The sequence below is a fragment of the Artemia franciscana genome, chromosome 10, assembly GCF_032884065.1.
Source record: "Artemia franciscana chromosome 10, ASM3288406v1, whole genome shotgun sequence".
NCBI lineage: Eukaryota > Metazoa > Arthropoda > Branchiopoda > Anostraca > Artemiidae > Artemia > Artemia franciscana.
The window spans coordinates 20898606-20908127 of NC_088872.1; positions in this window are offsets into that span (position 1 = coordinate 20898606).

Sequence of the window (9522 nt, forward strand, 5' to 3'; positions counted from 1 at the left end):
ATCCGATTCTTCTGATATAATTATTGGAATCAAAATTGGATTTTTATACTTTCGGTTACTATTGAGCCGAGTCGCTCCTTATTTACAATTTCTTACCACCGACTGTTTGAAAAACATATCGTAGTTATCTCAAACTATCTCTCATAATAGCGTTAAAAGCAAGATAGACATAAATTTTCGCATGGTTTACCGCTTGAAACACGGTCAGTCAGATGGACAATCCGAAGACCACTCCTTTGGAAAACATTTCCTCCCAACCTTCCAAAGCGTTCACTTTTCAAAACCTCGTTTGACCGATTTTATCACTTTTAGTTCAAATATTTCAATTTTGTTTGCAGACTTATTTTCCTATTCCTACAAACTTTTTTCAACTATGAACAAAACATCCTGAGCTTTGGCTATTTTACTTTTAACATCTTCACTACAACCGCCATTTTTGATAATAATATTACCCAGGTAGGTGAAGCTATCAACCAATCACTCTTCTTCGGTATTTGATACCTAAACGAAACACACCCAAGAAGTAAAGCTAGGTAAATCTTAATGAAATATACCATGCATATAATCTTTATTTTGTGATTTATATTTATTGTAATATAATGAGGGATATATATTTGGACATTAGGGGTGGGGGTAAATTATTTGGACTTAACAAAACCAAACCTACTCTTCCCCCCTAATTTTCAAAATATATATCCCAAATTGTACAAGTCCAATACATTCTATCATCCGTCACTATTCTTTCTAGATATGAAACCAGTTTTCTGAGATGTAACCTAAGTGTAATTCTTGAGTTTTTTTTTCATTTAATTATCAAGTACCTCTTCTTCTTACCCAACAACACTTCTTCACTTTTATTTACTACTTGTGGTAGCAAATTGGTCTTCTTAATATTAATTTTCAAATCTATTTTTGCTCCCTGAAATCTGTTAACCTTCAAAACATCATTCATTTTGCAAGTTTTTATTCAATGACACTTAAATCATAATTTAAATTATGGAGAGTTTTTCTTTTCCATTTGATTCTATACTCCGCCATAGCCTTTGTTGTGTTTCTTAGGGAAAAGTTCATCAAATTGACCCACATGAACAAGGATAGAACACAACCCTGCTTGACTCCTGAGTCAATATAAAACCAATTACTAACCTCATTTCTTACCTTAACTGCAGTGATTTTGTTCTTAAACATCTTACAAATCACTTTAATATATTTACCTAGTAGACAATACAAGGATACGACCTCGCTAAAACTCTTATATCCGCTGTATCAAACCTTGTTAATAATATATAAAAACTGAGCACTCTAATGGTCTGATGACTCGGGTACTTCTCAGTCATTGATTTAAGAGTGAAAATATGGTTGAAGCATCCTCTTCCTTATTTAAGACTACACTGTTCTTCTCTTAAAACTTTATCTAAAGCAGTTCCAAGTCAAAAAAGTATCATCATATTACTAAGCTATTTGTTTCCTATATGAACCAAGGTAATGCCTTCAAATTTACCCCACTCACTCTTGTCACCTTCTCCAGTGAAGGGTTTAATTAAACTTTAGATTTTTGAATTAAAATAGAATAGTTGTAGGCATCAAATCATGGCTAATTGTAGAAAAAGCCAAGACAGATTTTGCTGTTTTAAAAAGTAGAGTTGAGAGAAAGAGTCAAACTTTAGCGTAAAAAGTGGGGCGTTGAGGAAGGAACAGCCCTTTTCATATTCGGATTAATTTACATATAGTAATGGTTATAAGTGTTCAAATATTTTCAGGGTGGCTTTTTCGCGTTGAAGTTGGGGTGGGGCGGGGAGAGGGGGGTTACGTGAAAGGATCTTTCCATAGAGGAATTTATCATGTGGGAAGAGAATTTCCATGAAGGGGGTGCAGGATTTTCTAGCATTATTTAGAAGAAAAAAAAACAATGAGAAAATATATAATTTTTTTTCACATGAAAGTAAAGAGTAGCATTAAAATTTAAAATGAACATAAAATATTACGTATATAAGGGGGGTTCGTCTCCTCCACAATACCTTTCTCTTTACGCTAAAGTATTTTTTGTAATTTTAACTATTTATCCTACGGCCTTTGTGATTCAGGGGTCATTCTTAAAGATTTGGGATAATATTCAAGCTTTAGTGTAAAGAGCGAGGTATTGACGAGGTGAAAAACCCCCTCATATACGTAATAAAAATAAACAAATATAGAAGTTTGTTACGTAAGTTAATTCGTAAGGTACGTATGTTTATTACTAGCAAAAACGTTCGTATAAAAAATCCAGTTGTATTTTTAAGTTACCCAAAATTGGAGGGCAACTAGGCCTCCTCCCCCACCCGCTTTTCTGATCAAAATCGTCCGATCAAAACTATGAGAAAGCCATTTAGCAAAACAATAATTAATATGCAAATTTTGTTTGAATGATTCATGTGCGGTGAACCAAAGTCAAAACATGCATTAATTCAAAAAACATTCAGAAATTAAATAAAAAAAGTTTTTTAGCTGCAAGTATGAAGCGACATTAAAACTTAAAAACGAACATAAATTATTCCGTATATGAAAGGGGTTCTCCCCTCCGCAACGCCTCGCTCTTTGCCGTACTTTTTTTATTGTTTTAAAAAGTAGAGTTATGACAAAGAATCAAACTTTAGCGTAAAGAGCGGGGCGTTGCGGAGGGGAGAACCGCTTTCAAATACGGAATAATTTCTGTTCGTTTTAAGTTTTAATGTCGCTCCTTACTTACAGTTAAAAAATTTGTTTTTTATTTAATCACGGTCAAGCGCAGACTCAAAATGTTCTTTCCATCTCTCTTTAACTGTTCCCATGTCAATAATTGAGGCCACGTTCCTTTATCTAACCGAGATAAGTCCAGAATGACTGCTCCCTCCCAATTTCTTAATATATTAATGCAAAACTTACTATTACTACTGGCCGCACCTTCCAGATCTTCAGCAAATTTATCTGTGGACTTCTCTTCACACATCCTAAATTCATATTTTAATGCTTTCTCTACTTTCCTTACATTCCCTTTTTTATTCTGTGATCTATTACTCTAATACTTCTTTTGTTAACCCTTCATCAAATTATGGCAAAATTTAAGCGTTCTCGCTATTATTCCTAGCTACGTTTCAAGCTTTCCTTCCTAAGACACCACTTGCTACTTGAAAAACTATTTCCCTCAAATTATTCCATTCATCTTCTACATTGTCATATTTTATACTCTCCTATTTATTGCACAATTGTTAACTTATGGGCCATTTTATAACCAACTACAGCATTGATTATAACTAGAATATTATACCTGGAAATTCAAGCAGTCTGTAACCATTACTATTTTCTTTTCCAACACCAAATTTATTTAGGCTAGAATAGCATCTTTCTCTGTTTCTACCAACCTGGGCATTCAAATCCTCTAAGAAAATACCATATTTCTATCTCGAATCCTGTCTATTTGTTCCTGTAACTGCAAGTAAAATTCATCTGAGTCACTACTATCTCCACCATCCGGTTATACGGGGGCATTTACTACTATGACTTATATCCTGCATCTTTAACTCATAAAATGAGCAACTAGCATTCCGTTATTAATACCTTCCCAACCTACACAAGACTTAGCAGCTTCCTTATTCTTCATGAGTCCTACTCCCTGCCTATGCAATCAAGCCTAACAAGTTCAGTTAAAAGGGCATGAATTCATTTGTCAAAATATGGATTCCATAGGTTGTTTTTAACGATGTAACACTCCCAAGTTCCAATTTTCAAATATTTTAAATAATTGAAATTACTATGGTCCCAGAACCAGTACGGTAGTCCCCGAAGCTGCGCCGAAAACTGGCTGCTTGCTGCCATCATAAAGGCTTCGGTGCATTATCGCGCCGCCAATGTGGTCGGTGGCAGCACACCGCAGGATTTTTGTAGTGCTGTTTTATTTTCTGAGATTACTGAGAGGAAATATATATTGCAAAACACTTGCAAGAACTTTGGATTCCCCTCAATTTTTTTTTTAATTTACTCGTCTACTATGGACTTTAGATTATCTTTCACTTGTTTCTGTCCTTTTCACTACAATATAATAATTTCTAATTAAACTGAGTTTCAACTAGCCCTAATATTCCTCGAATATCTTCTTTATAAACATTCAATTCTTTTGGTTATAACGAATATATGAAAAATCTTCACCGAACTTCTAAGATCCCAAGCATTAAACCTGTTGACCCATTCTATAGCTAACATTGGCTAACGGGCTAAGACGCAATTTATTTCAAAACTGTTATTACATTGCACCTCAGTGAGAGGATTCAATCGTGAAGCAATAAGAAAAAATAGTCACTGCGGTGTAGACAGTGATATGTTGGGAAGTATCAACCCTCTTATTCTGTAGATTAATTACTGATTATTGAAGTCCTAATCAAAGCTAGAGTCGGGTTTATCTCAGAGGGGGAGGGGGGAGGAGGCGAATGTAGACTTTGCCATCCTCAACCACACCATCATTACTATAAATATTACCATATTTTGTCCAAAAATACCACAATTTAAGCTTGTTTAGCGCCCAGGGGCGCTTGCTCCCTTTAACTACCCCTAGACCCAGCCCTGGTCCTAATGTTTTTCTCTACTTTCTGACAATATTTCATATTTGATTTCATTTATTTTCGCTATCATATTCATTTTATTCTACCCTTAGCTTTTACACCAAAGATTTAATTTCGCATCTACCATGCTTGAGAACTGAAAAAAAAACTGAAAAAACCGTCTTCTTAATATTTTTTTAAAAGAGGGCCTTAAATGTCAATATCAATTTTGTTCGATTCTGCATCATCGTTTGATCAAGCAGCCTTTTTTTCTTTGAAGTATGATCATGACCCACGAGAAAATTTAGAGTTGCTGTTCTTTTGAAAAAAAAAAAAAAAAAAACAACCAAAAGCAACATTTACACAACTGATTCGGATAGTTGATCCACTAATAGCATCTGAGATTACAACCCTTCCTTCAGTTTCGGGTTGTTACGCTTTAAATTTTAGAGGATTCACTGGAAAAAATTTATTTCTTGCAAATTCCCATACCATACAGTTCCGGAGCCCACTAGGCCAGGGCAAAAATAAAAATTAAAAAGTTGTAACTGAATAGGATTTTAACAAAATAAACAGATTTAAGTAAAAGTCGACTAATAGTAGGCTGTAATGTAAATACGGTATAATTTTTTAATTCACTATACAAATACTTTAAGTTCCATTTTACAGCATATCATATGCACAGTTTAAATGTATCCCTCCAACTGAAGAAATACCATAAGAAAGTTTCTCAACTTTCCTAAAACTTGCGTCAATAATGCAACAGTGGATAACCATCCGTCCATTCTGTTTGGACTGTGAACTTAATGTTTAGAGGCAAGTGTGGCATCACGTGGCAATGTGACCTCTAAAACTAGGATGATATTCATATAGCACTACAGAAGTCCCAAGCCAATAAGCCATCTCCTAATTTTTGCCAAAGTCAGGCCATAACTGGCACGCTAGACTTAAAATCATAAATGATATTTTCATTTTTGCACTTCATTTGGTTTTGCATAACCAAACTTAAGGAAATTAGGCTCCGCCCATTTCGTGTTGGTAATCAACACTTACAAGACAAATAGGTACTTAGACCACAAGTCCGGGCTCGAAAAGAAAGAACAAGTCTTTGGTAAATAGAAACCTGAAGAATTTGATTTAGTGACTATTACAACTAGAGCACTATTAATACGATACAAAATGCGTAAGAATGTATTCTCTGTGGAATATTGTTTTGCTAATTAACAAACATGAGAATAAATTTTGTTTCAATTTCAAAAGGATAGCTGCAGTGTAAACTAGACAACTACAAGTATACTAGCCTATCCTGTTACACTCTCACAGCAGCACGAAGTAGCTTGGGGTTCATCTTTTTGTAGTTTATTCCCAATTTAAAGAATTCCTATTGTTTTGGTCAACCCCAAAAATCTCTCAGAACCATATGTTATGACGATCAGTTATTATTCATTAGCTTGTTATTAACACTAATTATTTTATGATCCGTTATCGACTATAAGTTAGAGGAAATCTTATTCAACACCTCCAGGCCCCATCTCCTACTGCCATTAATCATAATATTAAGCTATTTTAGTCAACTACTTATAGACCCTCTTATATACTCTGTAATGTCAGCGACCAGTTTTTTTATTTACAGAGGTACAAAGACAAGCGGTGGGGGGGGGGGTATTCTTTTTTTCTCAATATTTTCAGTGATATTACACAAAAGTGTATTTCCTAAACCCTTCATTCGGGGCACATGTTCTAACTTCAATGTTCAATTTTTTTAAAAGGGCATGCATCACTTACCAGTCCTTCGTAAACTCGATAACCTTAATGCACAGAAAGTCACACTGGAGCTTTTTCGCACAAATTAATATTTCTTTTTCTTATAGAAAACTGAGCTGTTAGCTACCTCTGGTAGTCATTTCTGCATTCCATCATATAGCACAGATTTTTTTTTTATCTTCCTTTTATAAGCTCCTATATAAGACAAACCTGCTTGCCGATTCTGCTTTTTCATAAGCTGCTTACTATTATCTTTCTAGAATCAACGTGGTCTCTCACTGTGCACTGTTTTACTGGAACAAACATCAAAATTCTATAGAAGAAGCAATTAAAATACCACATTAGTGTAATATGTTCAGCTTTGCCTCCTAAGAAATTCCCTGGCCCTTGGGCGTAGTGAAGATCTCACAAAGGTCAGCCCCAGGAGTCCTTTTCCTGTTTAAGAACAACAAAAAAGAATGTATCACCAAGTCTACAAGTAAAACCTTGTGTCATTCACCAGGTTGAAGATGCTCCAGTTCAGACAGGGCTACAGGAATAGGGTTTTTTCCATTGAATTTCTCAAAACCCTTTACGAAAATTCAGATTGCAAGACAAACTTATTGGCTACCCAGGGATTTGCCTGAATTACGTCTACTTATCCCAAAGCAGTTGGAGCTGAATGTCAAATTTAGTGATACAAAAAATAAGGATGTCGAATCACTTTATCGGTTTTCATCTTCGGTTGATACAGAGTAGACTAAAGCTTTGATAGAAGTCACTAAACCTAGGGCTCAGGACACCTAGGCCCTATCTAAAGTCTGTTTAAAAGATAAGGCAGAATGAAAGTTAAGAAAATATAAAAAGGGATGAGCTTCTATACCCAGATAATTTTTCAATCTACTTCACTTTTAATATTTGATTTTGCTATTTTTAACGTAAAAACTTTTATTATTCGAAGTTACCTTTTCCCGTATCTCCAAAAAAAACATTTGAACTTGGGGCAATTAAGCAGATTGTCTCGTCCGTGTCATATATCTCGATTTACTAAGGATTTATAGCCATAAGCACCAGGCTTTTGCCTTTTCCTTTTAACAAATATTGAAGAAAAGGAAACATATTTCAATACTAATTTTTAATGACATTTAGCTTTTTTTGCTTTTACAAATATGGCAAAGTAGCTCCCAGCAGACGAAATTTCAACTAAAATCGCGAGCAAAAAAATTACTAGACATGCTATAAACTATAGAATCAGGCGGAATGTCTGTGTTCCAAGATTAGAATTATAATTGTATTGGTAAACCTCACATTAAGTTAGAACCAAGCATAAAGTGGTTGTAGAAAGTGTTTTATCCTCTCAGCCCCAGTAATTTAAAGCTTCCGCTTCGGTAGCAGGGTCCATAGAAGAATAAAAGATAACAAAGATCATCCGGAGCAATTGATAGCGCACAGGGCATCGAATCAGCGTTCCAGTTGCTAGGACTAATTTTTACAGGGACGAGTAGCATGCCTGTTGCATGACCCTACGACAGCGGGAAATCAATCCATAGTCCCCGTATTGCCATTTTTTCCTACAAATTTCCCACCGAAATTAATTATTGACAGTATAAATGAGAACAGCTTAAATTTCTAAAGTTATTTTCTTTTTTTTTTTGGAATTTCTCATCGCAGAGCTTTCTATGATCAGTCTTTTAGACTAATCTTCTATGCTAACTTTATCTAAACCATTATCGAAACAAGGATAATGTGTAGATTCAATGATGCAATATTTATTTAAATCAAGCAGAACCAAAAAAGCAATAATAAGATAAAATCTACAGAACATCATTGAATACGTAAGCCAAAATTCCCCTCCAACTAATTCAGCCTAAAGACATTGAGGCTAAACTAGCGGCGGTAAAAACCGCAAAACAACACTGCTGTATAATTTCCACTTCAACAGCCTTATCCTCTCCGAAGAAAACAAAATTGTGATTCTTTTTTTTTCTTTTTCTAAACATACTTTCAATTAACGATAATTATCTTTTTCTTTCATAATTCAAATTCTATCGCTTATCTTACAAGAGAAAGGCCGAAAAAAACCACAATAACAATACTTCCAGATAATGTAAAAGTTGTCGAGGAGATAGCCTTAACAAAAATAAACACACTTGCAGACGACAAGATCAACACACTTGATCAGCACATTATGCACTCAGGAAAGATACGCATAACGTGCAATAATTTCCTTCAAACGAAGCAAAAAGCTCGTAGGAGAAAAAGACAGCATAGAAGAAAAAGAAATCGAACATTAGAAGTGGAGCACTGACTGATGAGACACATACTTTCAACAGCTACTGACTCCATTTATTCCACCCCTGCAAAAAAAAAGAAACAAAAATTAGGAATTGCCTGAAAACCTGTAGAGATTTTGCTTAACAATTCTCCATAAAAATTGCAGAAAAGGTGAAATCAATTACCAAGGTAGTAGAAGCTTGGGTAGGAGACATGAGGTTTAAGCTGTAAACTTGAATTAAGCTAAGAAAATGGTTTGTTTCCTTCATACAAATTTTTAGCCTAATCTGCATCTTTTCTTTAACAGGAATGGTTTATAATGGTTGAAACTAAGTTTCTTAAAATTGCAAAGACACTTCTGCTAAACGAATTCTAACTACGATTCTGCTATAAGCTTATACTCAATATTTTGTAGACACGCATAGAAGTAGTTGTCGTAGAAATTTCGAAATCAGCTAATTCGATTAGAAATTGAAATTTTTAGTGCCCTTTTCAATAGTAAAACATGACTAAAGGACAACCAGCCAATAAGAGCTTTGAGATGGCCATTGTCTTCAACATAGTTGAAATATCCAGTAATTATGTGTTTGAAGACGAGACCCCCCCCCCCAACCCCAGGGAAAGGGTTTTAAGCCATGCCCGGGGGGTGTAAGGTTTTTATGAAAATTGCGGCCGTAAAAAAAACTTCGGAGGAGGCTCATTGAATTGGAAGTGAGAAGTTCTACTGCCTTAGCTACTTTTACAATCTTAGAAAGAAGTTAGGTCACATCTTTGCTCACTCCCAATCAATGAGGTTTCAAAGATTTACATATACATTTGCCTAAATTTAGAAAAAAAAACTTTGATATGCCTTAAAATTGTGCTCAAATAACAGGAATTGAAAATTAAGGTAAAATGTTGTTTTGTCGAACTTTCAACAAGTAAATTTCAACCTGTCAAAGTAGGCAAATTTCTA